This window comes from Arachis hypogaea, chromosome 6 (genome assembly GCF_003086295.3).
Source record: "Arachis hypogaea cultivar Tifrunner chromosome 6, arahy.Tifrunner.gnm2.J5K5, whole genome shotgun sequence".
Lineage (NCBI taxonomy): Eukaryota > Viridiplantae > Streptophyta > Magnoliopsida > Fabales > Fabaceae > Arachis > Arachis hypogaea.
The window spans coordinates 10252487-10278391 of NC_092041.1; the positions used below are offsets into that span (position 1 = coordinate 10252487).

Consider the following 25905-nt stretch of genomic DNA (forward strand, 5'->3'; position numbering starts at 1 on the left):
AATTATTATTATATATATTTTTTAGTTTTTTATTTAATTTTAAATTTTTACTGCTTATCTTTTTAATCTATATTTTTATTTCTCTTGTTTCAAATATTTATTAAATATAATTTAAAAAGAATAATAACATTATGATTAAAAGTTAAAATCAAGATTCAATTGTTTAAAAAAAATTGATTTTGAGTTAATTTTATAACTATCAATATAATTTTTTTTATGCTAATATCTAATTATATTTTTATATACATAGAAAAATATTATTTTTAAATAATAAATATAAAAATTAATTATTTTTATTTGTACAACAGACTTAACACCTAATTAAAAGTATACAAGTTAAATCGTTTTAAATTTAGATAACAAATATTAAAATTAATTAATAGTAATAAATTAAATTATTTCAAATGAAATAATAACTAAAAAACTTATTATTTTTATTTGTGGAGACTTTGATTTTTTTAGTCGATGAGACTTTTATCTTCTATTAATTTTTTTATAAAAATAGTTTGATTTTATAATTTTTTTTATATCATAATTTATATTTCTATAATGTAATTATGAATAAAAATATTAGTAAAGGTCTAAAGATAACCTAAATTATGCGCCTTAAAAGAATTATAATACAATATGTCTCAAATAAAATAATAATATTATTTTTTTCGGAACAATCACAGAGATATGATCAATCATCCAAATACTTTAATCAGAGATATATTCACAGATTATCTCGGAAAAATTTAGAACTAAAACCTGATTTCTACTTTTAAGATATTCCTCTTAGAGACATAATTAGCATTTTAATTAATGATGAATAAAAGATTACTTTATTCCCACTGGTTTGTATCGAACTTTAACCCCATTTTAATCTAAAATAAAGTTAATAATAAAAAGATGTACAACCCATCACGACAAGACAAAAAAGCAAGTAACATAAAATTGGTTGTTATTAATTGCAAATTTCAATACATATCTGGATCGCATTTTATCCCAAAAAAACTTGCTCTAAAAGCATCATATCATGATTGTTTATATATATATATATATACACGGTTAGATTCATCTTTCTAGTTTCTAATCTCTTTATGACTCTTTCTTTTCTTTATTGGTCAACGGTATCTTGCCTCTTATGCGCTTATAAATTAGTTAAAAGGGATAAAGATTATGATTGTTTTATTTTTATATGGTTGCACATTAAATGTGCCAAGGTTAACCCAAAAAAATATGTTAATAAACTAACTTATATTTAGAATAATTAAATTTAAAAAACATTAGCCGTCTTAGCTCAACGGTAGAGCGCGTGGTTTTTAACCACGTGGTCGTGGGTTGGATCCCCACAGATGGCGTTTATTTATTGAGATACCCAATAAAAAATAAAATAACTTCAACACGTGAAGGAAAAAAAAATTATCATTTTGACTCTAAAATCTCTCACATCATTTCTTATAAATATTTATAGATCTTTAAATTTTTTAATAAATATTTAAAAAAGCTAAATAAAAATAAATCACGGGACCAAAGTTGAATGGACTTCAGTTCTTGATTCGTTTGGCGGTGACCGAATCCTTCACGTTTGTAACTACTTGTAAGGCATGGTTGATATATATTAACTTCCAACACGTAATTATTATTAACGGTACTATTAAATTCCTATAATTGTTACATTTCTAAGTAACAATACAAATTATGATGAGAATTGACAATGTAATTTAACTTTCAATCTTAGTCAAGAAACATGTCACAATCAGATTTGGTTTGAAACGGAAGAAAATGTCAAACGAGCATGTCAAGTTTTCTTATGAACGATCATGGTCACGGACATTGAATTGTATATACAACGTATATAATTATTTTTTTAACCAAATTTAATTAAATTGGTGCAAAATTCAGCAAAAAAATGCATACATATAGCATACAAATTTTCGAAACATAACACATAAAATTTTGTACATAATACAAATTTATCGATAAAACATATAAATCTTTGCATATAACACACAAATCTTTACACATAGTATAAATTTTAATTGCGAATGTATTTTATTAGTTAGGTGAGTCGATATTTTAGATATGTAGTCTTCCAAAAATTTTTACATTGCACATAAAAAATTCTATGTTATACAATAAAATTTTTGTGTTGCTCATCACAAAAATTTGTGTTGAGTGTTAATATTAAAAATTGTTGTATTTTATACTAAAATTTGTGTGCTGTGTATCAAAATTTATATGATGTACTTTAAAATTTTTGTATTCTAGTGTTCTAAATATTTATAAGATAAGAAGAATATGAAGACCACGAGGACGATGATAATGATAACAAAAGAAAATGAGAAGGAAAAAAAGATAACAAAAAAATTAAACAACAACAACATCAAAAACAAGGAGCGGTGGCGATAGCGACAATGACGACGGCGATGGCAACAATGATGAAGACAATAACGTTGAAGGAAAAAGAAACATAAAAAAAAGAAGAAGAAGCAGCAATACTCATTAAAGTAGAGAGAAGTGTCGCACGAATAGTTTTTATTTTTAAATAACTTAATTAAACTTGGTTACTCAAAACTCAAAAAACTTAAATACCTAGCATTTTTTTTAATTTTAACAAGAACTAGCATTTTATGATGAGTTGATTGTTCTACGGGATGAGTATATTTAACTTGAGTACATAATAAAAATAGATTGATTCTAGATATAGATAAGAATATAAGTTTGAACATTACAAAAAAAATACTGAATACTGTTGAATTTAATATCACACATTAGTATCGGTCAAATTATTACTGATGGATTTTCGTTTTCGACAATAAATTCACCGGTAATAGTTAAAGAAAAAATGAGAAAAATAAGTGTGAAATGTAGTGTAAAATTTACCGGCAGAAAAATTTATCGGTAAATCTATTTTAGTGGAATGCTGCGTTTTAGTGACCGTAATGCGTTATCATCGGATTTATCGTCGATAAATCCAATGGTAAGGAGCCTTAAAATTCAAAACGCGAACTCCGTCCCCTTTTATTTCGAAATCTCATCTCTCTACTCATCTCCTCTTCTTGTCACTCCATCAGCACCACCTCCGTCTCCCTCCTCTTGTTGCACTATCCTTTCTCCGCAACGAGAGAGTTCACTACAAAAAAATAAGATTAAAATGGCATTAATTTTATGGCGGTTTTATAGAAACGTCATTTTTTCGGTAATTTCGGCATCTTACCTTCTGCCAGAATATTTGTAGTTTTTGTGGCAGTTTTAGTCTGTTGTGGCGGCCACTATCATTTTTCTTTTGTTGTATTCGACTATACCAAAGACTTAGAGTGATTAGCGTGGTTTCTCAATAAAAAGGAGAATGACGAACCCTAATTCCTTGTCTCTGTCATTCATCTCCTCGCTGCCGCTCATCCTCTCGTCGCAATTCATATCCTTGCCGTTGCAAGAAACGTCATTGTTGCCTTCAGCAAGTTTTCGATATGGTTCTCGATCTGGCCTCGATCTGATGGTTTGTCGCGGCCGCTTATTTCACCGCCATCTTTCATCTCCTCGCCATCACTCATCCCCTCTCCATATCAAGCAACATCATGTTGTTGCCTTCAATGAGGTTCTGGCTTGGATCTGAAGGTTAGTCATCGCCGCACCTTTGCTTCGTGAAAAATCTGCACCGCCTCGCCACCGTGACGAGAAGTCTGCTACGTTGCTGGCCACCTTATCCATTTCAAGTAAGTTGGCTGTTTCTACCATTAATGTAGATTTTGCTGTGAAATTAGTTTTAATATATGTTTTATGAATAAATTGACTAAATATCTCTGAATTTGAGGTTTTGAGTTTAAATTATGTTCCCGTAAAATTAGGTTTAGGATTTGAAATTGATTATTGTGAAATTGGGTTTAGAATTTAGATTTTATTACTTTAAGATTTTGTAACAACTCAATTAATCATTTAATATTATTGATCATAATATGATAATAAAGTATGTTATTTCATTGTATGTATATTAATTATAAATTTAATATAAAAACAAAAATAATTTACTCTAGGAATACGACTTTAGTTATTTGAAAAAATTGATGAATTTTTATGTAAGGATATCAAACAAAAATAGTTCTATTAAAAAAATTAGTATAAGACCTCAAATATAAACATGAGAATTTGATTATAATACTAGTATATTTATTATTTGCTATGTGTGTATTTTTGATAAATTATTTTTGTTATTTAATCTATAAATTATAAAATTAAAATAAAACTTTTTTTTAACTATAATTTCTAGCTGGCCATTAAGAATAAATAGTTGAATTTTCATTTTGCACAAACCTAATCTTATAACAATTCAATTGTGTTTTATAATAATGCGTTTTCATGTGATATAGGTCATTACATTTACAAGTTTAAATAACAATTTATTAGACACATCTTTGTAGATTGAATTGCTAAGTTACAGTAATTTATAGTACAATTTTACTCACTTAATCAAATTCATACTTACAGTTTTACATATTATTTTTATATTAAATTTATACATATTACATCTTATTGTGCTTGATTATGTTAATTTGTTGACTAATTGTAAAAGTAAGCAAAACTAATTATTCTCAATCTAAAAGTTTTAGAATGTTTGAAATGAAACTTAGTGTTTATAATTTCATCTGTATATGATTTTAAACTTGCAAGACATATGTATATATTAGTATCATATTTATTATGTTGTTAATCATGCATCAATATAGATACTCTAGATTTTAAATTAGTCCAGTTTATTTATCACTCTAAGTTATAAGACTTTGGTCCTTTACTTTACATATTATATCTCTAACCCTTATGAGATTAAGGATTATTGCTTTGAATTCGAATCATGAAAGCTCCTTTTTTAATTGAGTTTAATTGTTATGAATTTAATTGAGTTTTGACTGATGCTGTGAATTGAGGTTAGTTCGATTTGTGAGAAACGTAAAAGTAGATATATGTTCAATTTTAGCAGAGGTTATGTCAAAATTTTTTTGAAATAATATAAATATTGAAGGATTTATGTAGTATATATGTTGACTAATGTTAATAATATATTCTCTTTGCAGACATGATAACAGGTAGCAGAAATAAATTGAGTGAATCTCATGGTAGAAGGAGGGTTTCCACCAGTGTTCTGAAAATTGAATTAGACCGACCGAGTCAATTGGATTAACTAGAAACTAGTCTTTTAGCTGATCCGGTTGACATGAAAAACCACCTGACAAAAAATAAAAAAAATCGATCAAACCGACAGTAAACCGACAAACCAGTAGAATCGGACGATTTTATAACAATTTTCAGAATTTTAATTAAAAAAAAGCTCAACATATAAAAAGGCTGAAAGTAGCATCCTTATCGGTTCCCTCCCTCACACAAAAAACGGAACCCCAACCCACTATCCCTCTCTCTCTCAGCCACCAGCAGTAGCAGCCACCACCTCTGTCGCCGCCGAGCTCTTCTCGTCAGGCAAAGGGTGCCGTCACGCCGGCAGTGATGGATAGAGGGTTAGCTCGAAGTCTTTGGTCGTCGATCCTCTTCTCCTCCACACCGTCGCCTATAGACTTGCATGTCGAATCTCGTGGCCGTCTTCTACTCTTCTCTACATCGTCGTCGTAGCTCGTTGATAAGCCTTTATGAAAATTTATAACAACGAAAGATAAAATTGAAGTAAAATTTGGTGGCTAATTCATGGTGGTAAAGCAAAATTTCTTCAACCAATTGCTCTTAAGCTATTAGGACAAAAATCTTCATCTTCTTGTTGTGAAAGGAATTTGGAACACTTATTCTTTTATCAATTCCCTAAAAAAAATAAGTTAAAACCTAAACGTGCAGAAAATTTAGTATTTGTCCACACTAATCTTCATATTCTTTTAAGAAAAACTCCACGATACGATAAAGAAGAAACTATGATGTGAGATATTACTGGAGATATTTTTTCACTAATTGATGAGAAAAATAGTGTTCTTGAAGTTGCTCACATTTCTCTTGATGAGCTTGGGTTGGAAAGAGTGAATTTTTCTAATGATGAAGATATCAACCATATATGATGGAAAAATAGTATGATTTTAAATAACTTTTTTTTTGTGTGTACATGTGATGTACAAAATTATTACTAACTCTATTAAAACATAGGAGTAGTTCAGGATTTTATCTTTTAAATACCAATACACTTTAGGAAGAAATGCATATAATACGATTGTTTTTAAAAATACTTATTGGTTTAATATTAATGAATATATTATATTATTAATATATGCGTGTCCCATATCCAACAACATTTTAGAATATAATTCGTGTATCGTCGTGTCACGTGTCGTATCATGTCCAGTGTCCGTGTCCGTTAGGGGTGGCAAAACGGGTCGAGCCCGTCGGGCTGATCCGCTAAACCCGCTAAAAAGGCGGGTCGGGCTAGGATTTGGAACCCACCAAATTAAAAAACCCCGTCAAACCCGCACCGCCAAATTGGCGGGGCGGTCCGCCGAGTCGAAGACTTTTTATTTTATTTTTTTTAATTAAATAAAAGAGTGATTACTATTATAAAATTAATAATTATAGAATTTTAAAACTTATTTTTCATTTTTTATTTTTATTCTTCTTTTAGTTATTAACTTATTTATTTTATTTTACAATTTCGTATATATGCTCAAATTATGTGACTCATTTTTTAAAATAAAGATGATTCTATTGACAAATATTATTTTAAATAATTTTATTAAAGTTAAAAATAAAAAAAAATAAAAAAATTATATTATAATTTGACTATTTTTTATTTGTATTTGATTTTTTAATTATTATTTTTTGGTTAATTTTAAAGAATTTTATTTTTAAAAAAAAAAAGAGTCAAGCGGACTAGCCCGCCAATCTGCCATAAAGCGGGACGGGCTTGCATTTTGAACCCATTTTAGTTGGCGGGGCAGGCCGGTCCGCCCCGTTTATGGGGCGGGGCGGGTTGGGACGGACCGACCCGCTTTGCCACCCCTAGTGTCAGTATTTGTGCTTTATAACTTGTCAATTATATATTTTTCTTTTATTAAAAATACTTATATATTTGAATCATTTTTAAGGAGTAGAATTTAATATGTTTAAATTTATACTTTTTAATGTTTTTAAATAATATTGAATTATAATCGTGTTCAGTTTAGGCTTAAGTACAATTTTGGTTCCTGCTAAGATATATGTTGAAAATTTTTTTCGTCTCCAATATTTTTTTGCATACAAAATCATTCCTAAAGTTTAACTTAGTTTAAAATCGTTCTTTTTACCAAAATTTTAAATTTTATTTCCAAATTATCCTAACAAAAAAAAATTATAAAATAAAAAAAACGAACGAAGAAAGAACGCAAAAGGGAAGAGAGGAGAAGGGGGAAGAAGAAGATGGGGAAAGAGAAGGGAAGAAGAAGGGGCAGCTCCCCCTTCAGCGTGGTTTTCTCCCTCAGTTGCTCTCTCTGAAACTCGCTGTCTTCTTCGTCTTTTATCTTGCTGAACTTAACGGCGGCGGTTTGGCAAGGGCGTTAGAAGCTCAACGATGGCGCAGCGGCCCTCTTCTCATTCTCCCATCTGTTCTCCCTCTTTGCCCTTTCTCGCTTTGCTCTACTCGTCTCTCTCACGGTGCTCGACGGTGACTACTCTGCGCCACTGCTTAGGGTTTCAGTTCTGCTTCATTTTCTGATTTACATTGTTAACCACATTGATTCTGATTTTGCTATTCTATTGTTTCCAATTTTGATTATGTTAATCCATTGTTAATCACATTGTTTTCAATTCTGATTATGTTTCTAATTTTGTTAATCCATTGTTCTTCTATTTCTATTCCTTCTGCTTATATTTTTTATGCTTCAAATTCTGCTTGTGTTTGTGTTGTTATTTCTGTTTTCAATTATGCTTTTGCTTCTGTTTTTAATTCTATTTTTGCTTCTGTTCTTCTTCTTCTTCTTCTTCTTCTAATGTTACTTCTGTTTTCTACTTCTTGTTGATGATGTGAATTGCAATTTTTTTTTCATTTTTTATTATTGATTTGTTAATTTTGTTGTTCTTTGAAATGCAAATTTTGTTGTTCATTTTAATTTTATTTCTGTTTGTTGATGTAAAATTTTTATTGTTGTTTGCTGTTTTTTTGTTTGTGGGTTCTATTTTAAAATTTTCATTGTTAGAGAGTAGTTCTAATGGAGGTGGCCACTAAATTAGTTGTTAGAGATGTTGGGGTTGAAGTTGAAATTTGTTGTTCGTTTTTTTTTTGTGATTCTTTGAAAAAGAGAGAAAGAAAGAAGAGAGGGGGAGAAGGAGAGGAGAAGTCGAGAAGCGGAGCAAGATTGTGACAGGTGAGTTAGATGGTGATAGGGTGAGGTGAGGGTATAATTGTCCAAAGAATGATTTTAAAATCAAGTTAGACCTTAGAAACGATTTTGTATGTAAAAAAAAGTTGAAGACGAAAAAAATGTTCAGCTTATACTTTAAAGACCAAAATCATACTTAACGCTTCATTCTATTATGTTATATATATAAAAGTGCGATTTAATGAAATAAGTTCAAGAAAATATTATAATTTACTATTTTAATTTAATAAATTATATTAATACTTAATTAAAAGTGGTCTACGTTAGTGGCCGTTGAGACGCCAGTAACAATAATAATGGATCAACACACTTATAAATTCAGTGATGAATCCATTGAATTTTAATTGTGAGGACAAAATACATATATAAAATGAAATAGAACAAGAGAAGCATAGCATGTGAGATTAAATTTAATAATATAATAATGGAGACAATATACATAATTTTTATGTACAATTTAAAATATTTTCAAATTCTAGTGAGAGTATTCTTGCCTCCACAATTATATAAGTGCATCCTTCTTGGCTTATATATAATTGAGACTATTCTTTTTTAATTTTATCATTTTTGAGCAATCAAGTGCAATAAGTTTAAAGTTCAGAAATCAGAACACAATTAAGAATGAGAGAAAGGCTAATGAATGAGTAATTTATATATATGTATATATAGAATTTAATTAACTAATTAATTAATTAATTAATTATGTAATATGATAGGTGAACATTTAAAGCTAGAAAATAAATTCCCACCATGCATGCACGCAGCAGCCTGTGCACCCAAAAAAAAAAAAAAAATCCAGAAGTTAATTAAAGGACAATTGGCAGTGACAATTAATCATGTCCTTACAAAGAGATTTAATCCTACCTACATACTTAATTATCTAACCCAAAATTCATAGTCTTGCATAATTCCGTTTTCTTTTCTTTATCGAACCTTAATGAATAATAATAATCGCTTTCGAAAATGGTTGCTATCACAATAAGGTATAGCCAAATAGTTGATGGACCATATAGCATTACTGAATGGAAAGTGCCAAGTTCTAGTGCCAATAATGGTACGATATATATAACAAAGTTACAAAACATGCTGGGGAGAAAACATCATATATATCTCTGTCTGTGTTTGTGTTTGCCGTGTCTGAGGGGAATGAATTAAGGCCACGGTTTTTGTTTGGTTATGTACTTAATTATGTGCAATCTATGCTTATTATTCTAGTCTTCTATGTGATGAATAACTTAATTGAGCTCCTTTAAGTGGTTAATAGTAGTTATTTTCCCCCCAATATGTAATTGATATTTATATAAAGAATTTAATTTTGTTATATATTCGTACATCTAATTAATTATATAATGTTACCTTAATAAAAAAATGAATATATTCAATAACTGTTTAAAAGATTTTATAATGTCAATGTATTAAAATAAACTTTTATATAAATTGTGCAAAATACAATGATTCCCGTGTTTTCTGTCAATCTATATAAAAACTTTGTTTAAAGTGAGTGTAAATTATAGTGATTAATATATATATATATATATATATATATATATATATATATTGACTCTGAATGAGTTGTTTGGTGTGAATATTATATATATATATACACACGCTCTGTAGTTAATTTGAATTTTATTCAAAAGTTTTTGGTTGTCCTGTTATGATATCTTTTTTTTTCTATTTCTCTTATATTAATTTTTTTTATTTGGCGTTAACAAGGATTAAAATCTAATATTTTTAAGTTATAAAAGCTCTAATACTATATTATGATATTGATATCTCATTTTTTAAAAGTTTAAATTGTTAATATAAAAAGAGGCACACAAATAATTGTATCTCTAATATTAATGAATTACTATATACAAAAAAACAGAATTTAAAATTTTAATACTTATTTAAACAAATAAATGAGTTCATTGTTCCACCAATTTAAATTTGTTGAGCAAAAAGTTAACTAATATATAAACCAATTACACATGTATGAATTATTGTTTGGTGTATATATAAAACCATCTAGGTGTGCTTATTTAACCACTTGAATTTTATGAAATAATGATTTATGAAATAATAATATTATCAGAACTATTACAATTAAAAAATTTAGAGTTTAGTCGTTTTTATTGTAAAAGTAAAATTTTAACATAAAGAAAAAAAATAGACTTATAAGTTATTATCTACACATCCTAAAAAAATGGTATAAAAATATTTATTAAATATAGAATCATTCATATGAATCTAATTGTTTTTAAGTTATAATAACTATGATAAAAGAAAATTTGCTTGATAAGATTTTCGTTAGGACTTTCTTTAAGGAGCTGTTGACTTTATTTGACTACTAAGTTTATATAGTTGAAAAATAAAAATATTATTTTTATATTAAAATCAACTACTAAAAATAATTATTATTTATTTATATATAAATATATATTATTTAATATATATGTTATATTAATAACGAGAATTTTAGTGTCCACTTAACCTCACTAATTTAAAAAAATTGAACGGATAATGTTGATAAATGATAAATAACGAAAAGGAAAGAGAATTTAATGGATATAGAGAGAGAGGGGACCACACAGGGTGCTATGTATGGAATCATCAATGTCAATCTTCTTCTTCTTCTTCAAGTATTTATGCACTTTGATATGATATTGATATACAACCAAAGCAACTTGCCATATATTTATTTGTCCTTTGCCTTGCCAGCCTAATTATTAAGTACTCACTTTAAATAATAACCATATGATGATATCTTTTTAAAAAGATTAAAATATATATACAATTTTTAACTTGATTGAAGTAATATAATGTTCTTAAAATAGCGGTAGTTAATTAATATTATAATTGAGCATTTAAGTATACTATGGGCTGGGCCGGGCCGGCCCGTGGGGGGAAAAGCATTATTATTCCTACACACGTGTGTGTAGCTTTCAAATGCACAGGGCCAGAAACGATCACATTCTTATGGCCACAGGCTAAGATATTAAGATATTTCATTCACATGAATGATTAAATAATGACACAAATTTAAAGCTGTTATTTAATTATATTATGTATGTATAAGTTTATTTAATTATATTATGTATGAGTGAGAATTAACCTTACTCTTACTCTATATACTTGCCTTTCCTCCTATGAGGCTATGATTAACCCTAGACTCAATTTAACCCTAAAATAAACCCAATTTGGGATAAAAAATTAGTTGAAAATTAAACTGTGAGTAAAATGCGGCGAAGTTTAATGATATATGAATTTTGCACATTAGTTAAGCATATTATAAAAAAATATTTTAAAAACATTGGTTAAGCTTAATGATATATTTTCTTTTATAACATACAACTTAACCAATGCCTTTAAGAATTAAGATAGAATAACAAAACCCATTATATATTGCTCTTGCTTTCCGATTCTTAGTCTTAATTTGTTGTCTCTTTTAATTTAGTATTTGTAAATGAATAAATAGAGAAAATTAATTTTTAATTATTTAATATTGGATACTTTTTTATTATAAAGTTATTTTTTTAGTTCTTAATTTTTATTTTTTTTATGTAATTTTTTCATTAGTTTTTATTGTGTCAATAAGCTATTTGACTAATTTAATTTTATTTGATTATCAAAATGACTTGTCATGTAGTATTATTGTAAATAATTTACTTTGAATAATATATTATATATAGGGTAAAGTATATTTTTTATTCCTAATGTTTGCGATTTTTTTTAAACTATCTCTAACATTTAATTTCATTCAATTTTATCCCAACATTTTTTATTCATTTAATTTTGTTTATAACATTTTTTATTTGTGTCAAAACTATGTCTAAAAACTTTTAATTTTGTTCCTACTATTTTATATAGAGTTAACCTTTAAATTTTTTTTGACACAAATAAAAATATTAAAAATAAAATTAAATGCAACTAAACGATAAAAATATTTTTAAAAAAATATAAACATTAAAAACAAAAAATATATTTTATCCCATATTATATCATATCATATCCGTTTAATCTAGATAATGAATTAGTTAGTTGTGTGTCCGTATATTTCCAAACATGTGCTTTAAACATTAGTGGGGGATTCAATTATTCAAAAGATATGTATATTTTGCCTTTTATTTTGATTTCTTTGGTTTTGAAAATTGGTTACCGTTGACTCATTTTGGTCTAGTTGTTATCATGGCTTTTTGTTCATTTTAATTGATATAACAATTCGATCGAAATAAGGTGAAAATTCAGGTGAAGTCTACTTTACGTAAAGTTGATATCTGAGAGCCGTTAGATGAAAATTTAGTCAAATCAGTCAAATCATCTAACAACTCTTAAGTATCAACTTTACGTAAAGTCGACTGTATCTGAGTTTCCACTTCGAAATAATTACTGTTTACATAAATAATTTGAAGAGTGCAATGAGTGAATTGTACACGTTGGTGTAATAATCCATATAGATAGAGTAGCTTTTATAACAATGTTCAAATGCCCATCAACGGTAACAGATCGATCTAGACTCTCCAAGACGATGATCGACCACCCAAGAGCGTCATGCTGATGCCGATGACGATGAGTTTTTGGATGAGAACTACTAGCTATAGTCATATTTGTTTTGTTAATACTATTTTTTTTTATGACATTATAACATTTTGAACCCTAATTGAACTTATGGGTTAACTACGATTTCGATATCCCAAAAATTCAATTTCTGATAAAAAGGTCTTTTGACAAATGTTATAGATTAAATAGTTTTTGAATAATTTAAAAATATAATAAAAAATTAATAAATATTATATTTTTTTGTAAATAATAAAAAAATTATATTTAGTAAAAGGTTTATTCATTAGATCTAAATTTTTGTGGTAATATTTAATAAATATTTAAAAAATACACAAAAAAATGAAGTAAAATTTGATTTTTAGATTTTTTTATTTTTTTAAAAAATATATATGATCATTCATAATAATTCTTTTAAAAAAATTACTTGACAAAAAAATACCAAATTTTAAGAATAAAAAAATTATTTTTTTAATAATAATTACAAAAATTTACATCAAAATATTTAATCTCTAAAATCATTTTTAAAATATATATTTAATATTTAATTCTTTTTGTCGTATTTTTAAATTTTTTAAAGACTTATTTGTCGTTAGTGTTTTTTGTAGTTCATTTTGTCAGTGATGTAAACTTTTGAATAGTATTTTAGTAGTTTACTCTTGAACTTATTTACTTATATTATCACAATTGTTACAAAATTTTAATTGTTAACAAATTAATAAATCTGATATTTTTCAACTTTATAATTTATTCTATTTTTATTAATTAAAAACTCAATTTGTTATTTGCAGACAATATAACTACCATCAAATTTAAAAAATTAAACATTATTAATTAATATTACCTCAACTTTACTATTGGCATGTTATTATAATTAGTAAAATTGTTGAATTTTATCAATAAATTTATGAATAATGGTTTTTTTATTTTACCAAAGATCTAACTATCTGTTAATTTGATTAGTGTTGATAAGAAGGATAATACTTAATATTTTTGTAGTGCAACGAAGGTGAGTTACATAAATTAAAAGAGTGAATATTCGTGGCCCAAATTTAGTTGGTGTTTTTGTAATCAATGGAAGAAAGAGGAGTAGGAGATAGGAAAAGAGAAGATCAAGAGAGATCAAAAGAGAATGGAGTGGTGTTTTTCAATGATAATGATATCAAGGAATGGCCGAAGGTATGTGGAAAAAGTCTGATAGGTTGAATTCTGTTTGATAAATTCTTTTTAATTGGCACAATTGAATATACTATGTTTGCTAGCTATATGGCGATAGCCTGAAGGTTTTTATGTCATTGATCATGGAAACAACATTTTCGAATTCTTCTTTGATAACGAGCAGGATTTAATTAGGGTGGAGAAGGAGGTTTTATGGCTTCTCAAAAAATTACATACTCAATATTAAAAGATGGAACAAGGAGATGTGTATTAATGCTGAAGAGTTTTTCCTTGTTCCAATATGGGTGCAACTATGGGGCCTTCCAGAGTATTGTAAGACAATTACACTAGAAAAAAAAATTGGAGCATCTATTGGTGATGTGTTGGATGTGGGAGTGTTTACAATAAAAGGAAGGGAATCAAGAATTGTGAAAGTGCAAGTCAGCCTTGGTGTCACTTAGAAACTAAGAAAATCTGTGAAGATTGCAGGGGTAAATGGTCGGGTTATGGAGGTAGATTTGAAGTATGAGCGAATAGGATGTTTCTGTTTCTATTGTGGCCATCTGAGGCACGAGGTGAGAAGCTGCAACACACTGCTAGATGACACGGTAAAGAAAAAGAAGGTGGAGGAATGCTGGAGAGAGTGGATGAAGATAGAACAAATAGGTAAAAGGGTTACACACTTGAAAGAGAACCCATAAACAAATCAAGGTTCAAACTCAAGTGATTGGAGGAATAAGTCCAAAAAATCCACTCCAGTTAATCTTCTTAGGAGTATGGCAGCATTATCTGTAAACGAGAAGAAAAACAAGAACAACGCTAACATGGAAAAAATGAGAACAAGTAGAGGGGAGGTTTTGATTACTGTCACAAAACCTCTAGCAGAATTGAATTGTGCCAATGAGGATGAAGAGAATAATAGGGAGGAGCAGCCAATTGTGTGTGTTGGAAGTTCTCTAGAGAGTTAAAAAGAAGAAAATTCTATTATTGATGTACATAACTATTAGCAAATTAGAGGAACTAATTTGAAGGTCGGGCCAATTAGCAAAAAGCCAAAAATTAAACACTTGGCTAGAAAGACTGATTCTAATTCTCATATTACAGTGGGTGTTAAAAGGAGGTCAAAGGAAGCTGAGGATGAAACTTGGTGGAGGTAGGAAGACGTTGAAGATTTGAATATGGCTAAACCGGGGGAGGATGCCAACCTGCAATTAGCACTCCAAAGCCAATAAAGATAATGATGTGGAACTGTCGGGGTTTGAGGAAGACTCTGACAGTTCACAACATATAAGGGGTCAAAAGATTCCATTCTTCCGAGGTGAATTTTTTATGTGAGACGAAAAATACCTCTTCATTTGTTAGGAGGCAATGTGAAAGATTTGGGTTTGAAGAAAATATTTGCATGGAACCGCAAGGTATGGCGGGTGGATTAGTCTTGGCATGGACTTATAACGCTCAGGTAACAATTATTGATGTAGGAAGCTACTATATTCATTTTCATTAGCTAGATAAAGGGAGGAACATATCGTGGGTAGTTATTGCTGTCCACCTTCACAGCAAAGAACAGCAACATAATGCGCAATATTTGAAAATTCTTCGGCGACTTGAAGGCATTGGGGAACATTATCTACTGATTGGAGACTTCAATGCAATTTTGACTAAGCATGAGAAAGAAGGAGACAGGCACAAATTCGCAAGTTTTGTAACAGGTTTCAATGATTTCATTAATGCGGGAAGGTTAAGAGACATTGGCTATGAAGGCTGCAAATTCACTTGGTCAAATAGACAATTTGAAAAAAATCTAATAAGAGAGAGGTTGGACAGATGCTTAGTTTCTAACAGATGGTTGGCGGAGTACCGTAATGCAAGGGCTCTACACCTAGAGGATATGGGTTCTGACCACCATCCAATCATTATTCAGACCGATCAGCAAGTTCAGAAACAAAAGCAACGCTTCCAATTCCAAGAAAGGTGGTATGAGTTGGAAGAGGTTCAAAACATTATCAAAGAAGCTTGGCAACAAAATTTTTCAGGGTCACCAATGTACATTCTATTCATCAAATTAAAAAACTACCGTCATAAACTTGTTAAATGGCAGCATACCAATCATAATAACTCGGCTAGGCTAATTGTGGAGCTTAATCAGAAGCTAGAAACTAAAAAACAGAAAGGTCAAGTAGCAGATAAGCACCTCATTTTAAATCTAGTAGATGATCTCCAAGAGACTTATGAGAAGGATGGAGGAGAGATATTGGAAAGAAAAGTCCCGCGTGAAATGGTTACGGTGGGGTGACCAAAATACAAAGTTCTTCCATGCAAAGTTTCATGCTCAAAATAGACAGAACAAGTTAGAGAAACTGATAGACGAAAATGGGTTGTACCGGACTGATGTGGAAAGTATTGGGGAGGTAGCCGAATTCTTTTTCAAGAAGCTCTTTTCTACTTCAAATCCTAAAAACCCCAAAGATGCTCTAGAAGGTTTGGAAAGAAACATAGATGATAGAATGAACCGCATACTCACTAGACCCATCATGGAGGAAGAGGTTAAAAAGTTGTTTTCTCTGTCAATCCTTTCTCAGCGCAAGGTGAGGATGGGTTCACAACAAGATTTTTTCAATTCTATTGGGAGGTTATCAAGAATGAAGTCTTTCAAGTATGTGCTAGCTTTTTTTCTGGAGGTAAAATGTTTCGCTCCCTGAACCACACACTAATTTGTTTAATACCGAAGATTACAGGTGTTGATTCTATGACCCAGATTCGACCTATTAGTATAAATACGCTGTTTTATAAGGTAATTTCAAAGCTTCTGGTTCATAGAATGCAGTTTTATATGGATAAAATCATCAGTATGAATCAAAGTGCGTTTATTAAGGGTAGGTTGATTAGTGATAATATACTTATAGCCCATGAATTTATGCACTATTTGAAGAACAAGAGGCAAGGTGATTTTGATATGGCATTAAAGTTGGATATGAGTAAAGCCTATGACTGAGTTGAGTTGAGTTTTGTTTGGGAAATGCTCAAGAGGATGGAATTTTGTTAGAAGTGGATTGGCTGGATACAGGAGTGTGTGACTACGGTTTCCTACTCAGTTCTTGTGGATGGGTTTTCTCACGGATTTTTCAAGCCTACTAGGGATCTTCGGTAGGAAGACCCCCTTTCTCCCTATCTATTTATCATTTGTGCAGAGGAGTTACCCCATCTGCTCCACAAGGGTGAACAGAGACATGAGTTTTCAGGTTTACGGTTAAACTGACGATGTCTTACCATTAGTCACTTGTTTTTTATAAATGATTCTATTCTATTTGAAAAATCCAACACTCAAACATGTCAAAATCTACTTCGACTACTTCAGGAGTATAGTGAGATTAGTGGTCAAGTTACTAATCTGAACAAATCCTCAGTTTTCTTTAGTTAGAACACGCCTAAGGAGCTGAGGAATGAGATTGCGGAGATTTTGCAAGTTCCGCACGTTGGTTCATAGGATAAATATCTATGCCTCCCTGAAATTGTGAACAAATCAAAAAACACTACTTTTAGCTAAATTGAAGTTAAGGTAACCAAGAAACTTAATCAATGGAAGCGATCATTATTATCAGCTAGTGGTAGAGAAGTTCTTATTAAGGCTGTGTTTTCTGCTGTGCCTATATACATCCTAAGCTGCTTCAAACTGTCAGAATCACTCATAGACAACATACAAAAAAAAATGATGCAATTCTGGTGGAGTCAGAGGGTGAATGAAAGAAAGTTCAATGGATTAAGTGGGACATTGTGTGCAGAAATAAAGACCAAGGAGGATTAAATTTCAAGGACTTTAAAGCCTTTAATTTAGCAATGTTGGAAAAGCAAAGTTAGAGGATATTAAAGAAAATTGATTCTTTACTGCACCAAGTTTACAAAGCCAAATACTTTTTCTATTCCTCCATCATGAATGCTCAGATTGGTCAGAACTCCTCTTGGACTTGGAGGAGCATTCTTGAAGGCAGAAACGTGCTCGAAAAAGGTTTGAAATGGCAAATCGGACAAGGTACTCAGGTCCGTATCTATGAGGATGTTTGGGGAAACAATAAAGGCAGAATTTAGAGATAATCGATGAATGTTTTAAATAATAACCTAACATGGGTCAATTAGCTAATGCTTCTTAATGGCACATGGAATGAAGACCTAATATGTAGCACTTTCACAGATATAATAGCTCAAAACATCTTGCACACTCCTAGAACTGGTGAACAAGACAAGCTTATATGAGAAAAGGAAAAAAAGGGCTCTTACTTAGTAAATGTCGGTTATCAGATTAGCTTCCAATTATTTCATCTAGCTCAGGAGTACCTTCCATAAATTTTCCACAAGAAGGAGCTATGGCGCTCAATTTGGGGACTTGGGTATCCAGCTAAGGTTAGACTCTTTCTATGAAAAGCGGTTCATGGTGACATACCTGTAAGAACAAATTTGCAAGTTAGAATCTCTACAGCCCGATCAAATTGTCCCAAATGTCAAATTAAAGAAGAAACTGTTCTGCACTATTTAATTATATGCCAACACTCATCTCAAATATGGTAAAAAATTGAAATTGCTAACATACCTGGAGATTATGACGAGTTGTAGAAATGGTGGGTCTTGAATATGAAGAACATGGATTTAGGTAATAGTGGTATTCGGAGGAAATGTCTCTCTGCAATAACCCTCTGGCAAATTTGGATAGCTCAAAACCTAAAGGTATTTGAAAACAAAAACTCCTTAAGCTTGGAGATTGCTCAAGCTGCCATTAGAGCCAGAGACGAGTTTTGCGGAGTTACCTTCTGCTAGTTTTCAATTTTAATTCTTTTTTTTTTAAGTTTCTCTCAATGTTCTTTAGTCAATGAATTGTTTGTTTTGGCGAGTGCCACCTCTTCAGTTTTGTTGTTCTTTTGAGGACCCACCCAATTTTTTTATTTAATAAAATGAATGTATTTGAGAAAAAAAAGTGAATATTCAATCCAATCTTTTATAATTTTTTTGAATGATTACAAAATTTTCAAATAAAAAAATATATTTCTTTTAATTTTTAATTCTTATTTTTATGAGATTGATTAGTTTCTAAAAAATATTGAAAGAAAAACTAATCAATCTCATAAAAATAAATATAAAAAACCAAAAAAATATGTTTTTGGTAAATTTTTATTATTTTTTGAAATAATCGCAAGATAGTTTAGTATTTTTTCTCAAATAAGAATGACACAAGATGAATAAATTATTATTAAACTTCTAATGAAGCGTTAAAAGTGGACACGCCTAAAATTTCATTTTTTTTGTTTGTTTGTTTGCGTTTGTTCACGTTTTTTTTTATTTTTTTTCTTTTATCTCTTTCTCTACTTCCTCTTCTCTTCTTTTATTGTCGCATCTGTAATTTTTTTGGTTTTTGTTTTTTCTATTTCTTCTGTTTTTGCTTTTAACTAAAAATATTCATGATATAATTTGAATCAATTTAAAAAAAATTAATTCAATTCAAAAATTATATAATTTGTTACGGTTTAAATTGAATAAGTTTAACTTTATTTTTAAATTTGTATAATTTAAATTGATTTTGTTTATTCGGTGTTTAAAAATAAAATTTTAACTTTTTATTATTAAAAAAATAACTTTAAATTGGTAAAATAAATAAATAAAAAAATCTCATTTTATTTTCATAAAATTTTTATTAAATAATAATAATACATAAATAAAATAAAAATATGTATCAAATTAAATATATTATATGTAAAATTTAAATTTAATAATAAATAATAATATTATATCATATTTTGTAATTGTTGAAAAGTGGATAATTCATATAATTTTTTAAAAATAAAATTCAAACTAATTTAAATTAGTGCTTTTTTTAATCGATTTTTAATTTTGATTAGATTAAATGAATAATTTTATTTGTGTTGATTTAGATTCAACACACCTACTTTTAACATAATTTTTTTCTTGTATATATTTTTATTTATACAGACATTTGTGTTTTCACTAAAAAATTCTCTTCGATATAAAAAGCTTTTGTATTTATCTCATAAAGTATATAAGTTCTATTATTAAAAAAATAACAATTTTAAAAAAAATTAATTGAAATTTAACTAAAATACTTTAATTAATATATTTTTTAACAATGTTACATGTTGAATAAATATTATTATTTGTTACCAGTAATAATTTATTCTCATATTTATAAAAATTTTGTACACAAAAAATATATAATTTATACAAATATTTATTAAAATTTTATACACATGAATCAATATAATTTATATTTATATTTTTTAAAATTTATACATATAAATTAATAAAATTATTTATTAAAAATAATTTAATATTTATACTAATTAAATAATAACAAAAAATATTAAAACATTACTAATTCCAAGGGCTTTTTTTTTTTTTTATAAATAAATGTTTTTCCAATTTGGAAATGGAACAATTATCGAAGCCGAACCCGCTTTGCTCCACTCAGCTTCACTTGGCAAGTGGCAATCCAAGTTTCCATTGGTGACGTCAGCTACGGTCCCTCCAACAACGTCATCACATCTAGATCGCCCCTTCAGCGACGGCCACGTGTCGTCATCATTGAAATCCCTAGATCATGATAACGCACCCCCAGGCAAAGACTCAGCGCGTGCATTCCACGCATCTTAATGGCCCAACAGTTTTCACTTCAAATTACTATACACATTTATTGTTCACCAAAATTAGATACAAACGGACCAATAGAATCTTTGTATGCTTTGCCACAGCTCTAAAAAAGACACACGCGCCTAGTGTCGGCTGAGATACTTATCATATTTCTACACTAAATTAATATATGATTTCTTATTAATTAAAATATCAAACAAATGTAATAATAATTTATTAATTATTAGCAGTTTCTTTTATAGCTAAAATCTTATTCTTTTCTCTTTTTTTATTTTTCCACAGAGAAGTAGAGAGCTATATTACCCACCCTATAATTTGTCCAAAAAATCTTGGGTACCAATAGCCTTCACTTGTTTCTATGTAAAGTTGTGATCTTAATTTTCAGGAGCATGGATAGCCTTGGGAATTCTTCTTCAGCCATGAATGGTGTCCAACAAAAGACACCAACTAAAAGAAGCAATAAGCAGAAGAAGAAGAACAACAACAAGAATAACAAGAAGGAAATCAAGGTTGTGTACATATCCAACCCCATGAAGGTGAAGACTAGTGCCTCCGAATTTAGGGCTTTGGTGCAAGAGCTCACCGGCCAGGATGCTGAATTTCCTTATGACTCTTCTAGATTCAAGGGTTATGGCAGCGACGACAACGGCGACGGCGACAGCAATAATAATAATAATACTAATAATTGTACGGATAAAGTTGGTTATGATGAAGTAAACGATGATACACTTGTGGTAGTACCTCCTCCTCCTTCTCTTCCTCCGTTGGAAAACCCTAATTGGGAAGGAAAAATTGTCGGCGAAGGAGGAGAAAGAGGAGGATCTTCGTCAATAGAGAGCTTTGAGCCGTTTGATGAAGTTTTCACGCCTCAGATGATAGAGAGCATCTCGTCCTTCATTCCATCAAGTGTCTACTATGAATCTTCCCAACTCGATCAAGTGGTGATGCACTACAATTATGTTCATCAATGAAGAATAATTATCTTAAGGCAAGTTTTAATTTATTGTTATTGCCAAATAATTGTTGCTTTAGCTTTAATTCAATGTGTTAATTTTCGGACAAAAATATTTGGGATCAAATGGTCAATGTTACTTTGTTGCAGCTTGTCTATAATTAACTATCATATAATAATTACATTATTATTACTTTATAATAATTAGTTAATTATCTGTACTTATAATTTGTTCAAGTTGAATGTGTGTGATGTGTCTATATATATGGCCAACTTGATGGAATAGAATTTAGGTAAATATTGTGATGAGGATATATTTAATTAGCATAGGGTAGCTCTAGGATAATATTGCATGCTAGCTTAATTTTATTTGAGCTAATTATTTCTGAAAATAGTTTGTGTCTTTTTGGTATATTTAGATTTTGTGTGATTAAAAAACAACTTAGCAAGTTGTAAGAAACTGAGTTTAGTTTTTTTTTTTTTTTTGGGAGAGGACTTGAATTTGATGTTGAAAATAAAAAAGTGGAAAGAGAAATGGGGACCAAACTCACGCAAAGAAGACTTGAATGACCCATTTATTTTTAGTACATTTAATAATTCAAATACGGAAGGGTGAAACGGTAGGTTCTGGATATGATGAAAAAATAAGAAACTTTTTTTGATTGTGTGCCAAAATGTACGTCCTTGTCATTAACTTGATTTGAATGAAGAGTATTAATTACACATTACAAATACATATATCGTTGCGGCAGTTTGTTTCCAAACTTTTGATCTTCAGATTTTACTTTACTTTGTTAAAAAATATCTGATAACCAAAAATAAAATAAAATAAAATAAAAAAGAGTTAAAATTTATTTTATTTAATATTTTATTAATTATTATATAAAAATTAATAAATATTAATAAATCAAGTTTTATTTTTTTGTTTCTTTAATATTATCTTTGTACTTTGTTGTTGTCCAAAATATTAAGCACAACTATTTATATTTAGATAATTAATTTTTTTAATTAATATTAGTTCATTTTTTAAAAAATATTTTATTTATTTTATTTATTTTATATCTTATTAATTTTATATTTTAAATTATAAACTCTAACCTCTAAAGTTGGTTAATATAAATAAAACTTAGTTTTTTATATTCTTATATATATATTTTTTATATTTATGTGTAAAACAAAGGGAAAAAAGCACACTAAAATTTAGAAATGTTAAGTAGTCAAATTATTTTGATAACTAAATTCAACCAAATTGGTTCAATAACTTAAGGACTAATAACAAGAATTTTAGTTAAAGAAAAAAATGAAAAAAAATATTAGCATCAACAGTTTAAAATAATATTTATTTACTAAATCATGCTAAGTGTACAATTAATAAATTAGTTAGATGTAAAAGCAAATTTGTTAATTTTGTTAAATAATTTTAGATTAGTTAAGTCACTACTTACAGAAAAATCTATTTGGACTTAATTACTAACTTATTCATCTAACATTTTCCTCCAAAATGTCTTAAGGTTAAGTGAAATTTATGAAGACACTAATAAAAAGAAAGCTAAGATTAAATTTGCATTTAGGGTTAATGTATATTTTAACAATGTAATGCTCTTCATAATTTATCATAATATATTGACTAGAAATAAAAGTATTAAAAAAAAACAAACTCACAGGCAACAAAATTATATCAATGAAAATAATTGTTAAAAGAAAATTACAAATTACTTAATGATGAGGAGATTTAAGTTAATGAACACCAACTTCCCCGAATATTCATAAATATATTAGTAGATATAATATTTTATTATATGATCAGTTCTGATTAGATACACCATTTTTCATCTGTCCATCACTATAGTATATATAGTGTAGTGCAGGTGGATAAGATCAGATAGAATTTCATATAAAACAGTAAATAATTAATCAATGCAAATTGCCTATATATTAAGATATAGATCACAAATTAAAGGATAAAGTTTCCTCATTAGGCTTGTTTATCACTGCCTCAAGCCTTTGGAAGATTAATTAGCTTGTCCACTTTAATTTATGCAATCACAACCTATATCTTTCTTTATGATTTTATATTCACTAAGCGTCTAAGCCCCTATATATAAATATATGGGTCACTAATTATATAGAGAATTTACAGAATAAGCCTTATAGCTATATATAGGATAAACTAAACATTATTATATATTGCTCCTCTGATCTTGTATTATTATTAATATCAATTTCTCAGGATGAGACAGTTATTTCAGAAAATGATGAGATCAGGAAACAATATATATGTTATAATTAAGAATAAAGTTCAATGAGTTTTCTTCTGATAACAATTAGTATATAGTAGGCCAAACATGGAAAAAGGTGAAACCTATACATATTTAGAAAAAGCTTTAATTTCTTTGGGAAAGAGAATATATATATATATATATATATATATTGCTATCATCATCAGTGTAAAGTGTAGAGACTAATAATTGATGAGCATATATATGCATGCAAATTGATTAAGCATTCCCACGAGAATATCATGGATACATATACTGTTATATAGTTAATGACAAATAATGCTATATGGTACCTACTTGTTACTTTTGTTCTTTCAACACATGAGCACATTATTATTATTATTATTATTATTATTATTATTATTATTATTATTATTATTATTATTATTATTATTATTAGCTGTCTCTTCAAGCAATTACTTCACAAAATAATGTATTTTAAGATATAAGTTAAATAAAGAATAAACATTGGGACTAATTTTTAATTAGTAAATTAAATATTAATAAATTTTTATTAAAAAATATCATTTTAATTATTATTTTTTAAGGATTTAAATTTTAAAATTTATAGTTAAAATTTATAATTTAAAATTTAATATTTAAAATTTAAAATAAAAAATAATAAAAAATAAACTAATATTAATTAAAAAATAATTAGGCTTTAGATAAACTCTAAAAGATACACTATTTTTTTTGGTATATATAAGAGATAATAAGGATCTTAAATATTTTTTTTCTTTTAACATGATACTATTTTTTTTTTTAGAAATTTAAGTGGATACATATAAGTAGATACACGAATGATTATATCTTTAATATGTCTTTTTATGTAATAGTCTCTTTTTTTTATTTGTGTGAACTTTTTTTTTTTGCATAGACTTTTTTTTATTTGTATTATATTATTTTTTTTGAAAATAACAAAGATCAAATTGTAGACTTTCTAGTCATATAAACTCTCATACCATGTTATAAAATTAGGATAAATAGTCAAATTCGTTTTTGAAAGACCATTTATTTTTCAAAAAATTTTTTTAATCAAATTCATTCTTCAAAGATTTTAAATTAATCGCATTGTTAGTCTTTCTGTTATTTTTTTTATTGACGGCGCCAAAATTTATTAATATGACACATTAAGTGATATACTAGAACATACATATAGAAATTTTAATTGACTATTAATCCAGAACTAAGATAAAATTTGGAAAGAAGCAAAGCTTAATTTTTTTAATATAAAAAAAATAAAATTAAAATTTCGAGAAAGCTAAACTAAAGTTTACACACAACTTATAAAAAAAAAATTGAAGTTTAGAGAGCCACTGTTACTTTATGTATGAGTAGTTCCACCCCTTGTTATTAGCATGATAAGTTTATAAATTTAATTAAATCAAAATTTAATTAAAAAAATAACTTTTGGAGATTAATTTAATTATTTATTTCATTTAAAAATTTAAACAAATAAAAAGAAGCATATCAATAATTATATCTCTAATATTCTATTGTATATATGTGTGTCCATGTTAATGTGATATGGTCTTAAAAAAAATGCGTGTCATGACTAAGAATTTAATTTTAAATCCGTGTTATTAATTGTCGAATATAGTTTTGTTAAGACTAAATGAGTGTAAATTTATGATGCATAAACATTGACATTGATATAAAATATGATATAATACGAGATATGTAGATATACAAATTTTAAAATTTTATATGACATATGGATAAGACATATATATATATATATATATATATATATATATATATAATATAAAGTATTTTTTTAAATAAATTACAATAATATTTTGATATTTATTATTATTAAAATATAAAATAATTTTTTAACTGTTTTTAATATTTTTTATTATATAACGTATTTAAAATATTTTTTTTAATAAATAATAATATATATTATTTCTAAACTTATTTGAAGAATACATATTAAGAATAAGGTTGGACATACACGCTGACACATACGTGATGGTATTTAGTTAATTTAGGTGTGTTCAAGTGT

The 25905-nt window shown here is 28.0% G+C and overlaps 1 non-coding gene across 1 annotated transcript; it reads left to right on the forward strand.

The window, feature by feature from the left end:
* Window positions 1–1271: 1271 nt before the first annotated feature.
* Window positions 1272–1343, forward strand: TRNAK-UUU (transfer RNA lysine (anticodon UUU)). Its single transcript has one exon. It is a non-coding gene; the product is annotated as a tRNA-Lys (tRNA).
* The last annotated feature ends 24562 nt before the right edge of the window (window positions 1344–25905 follow it).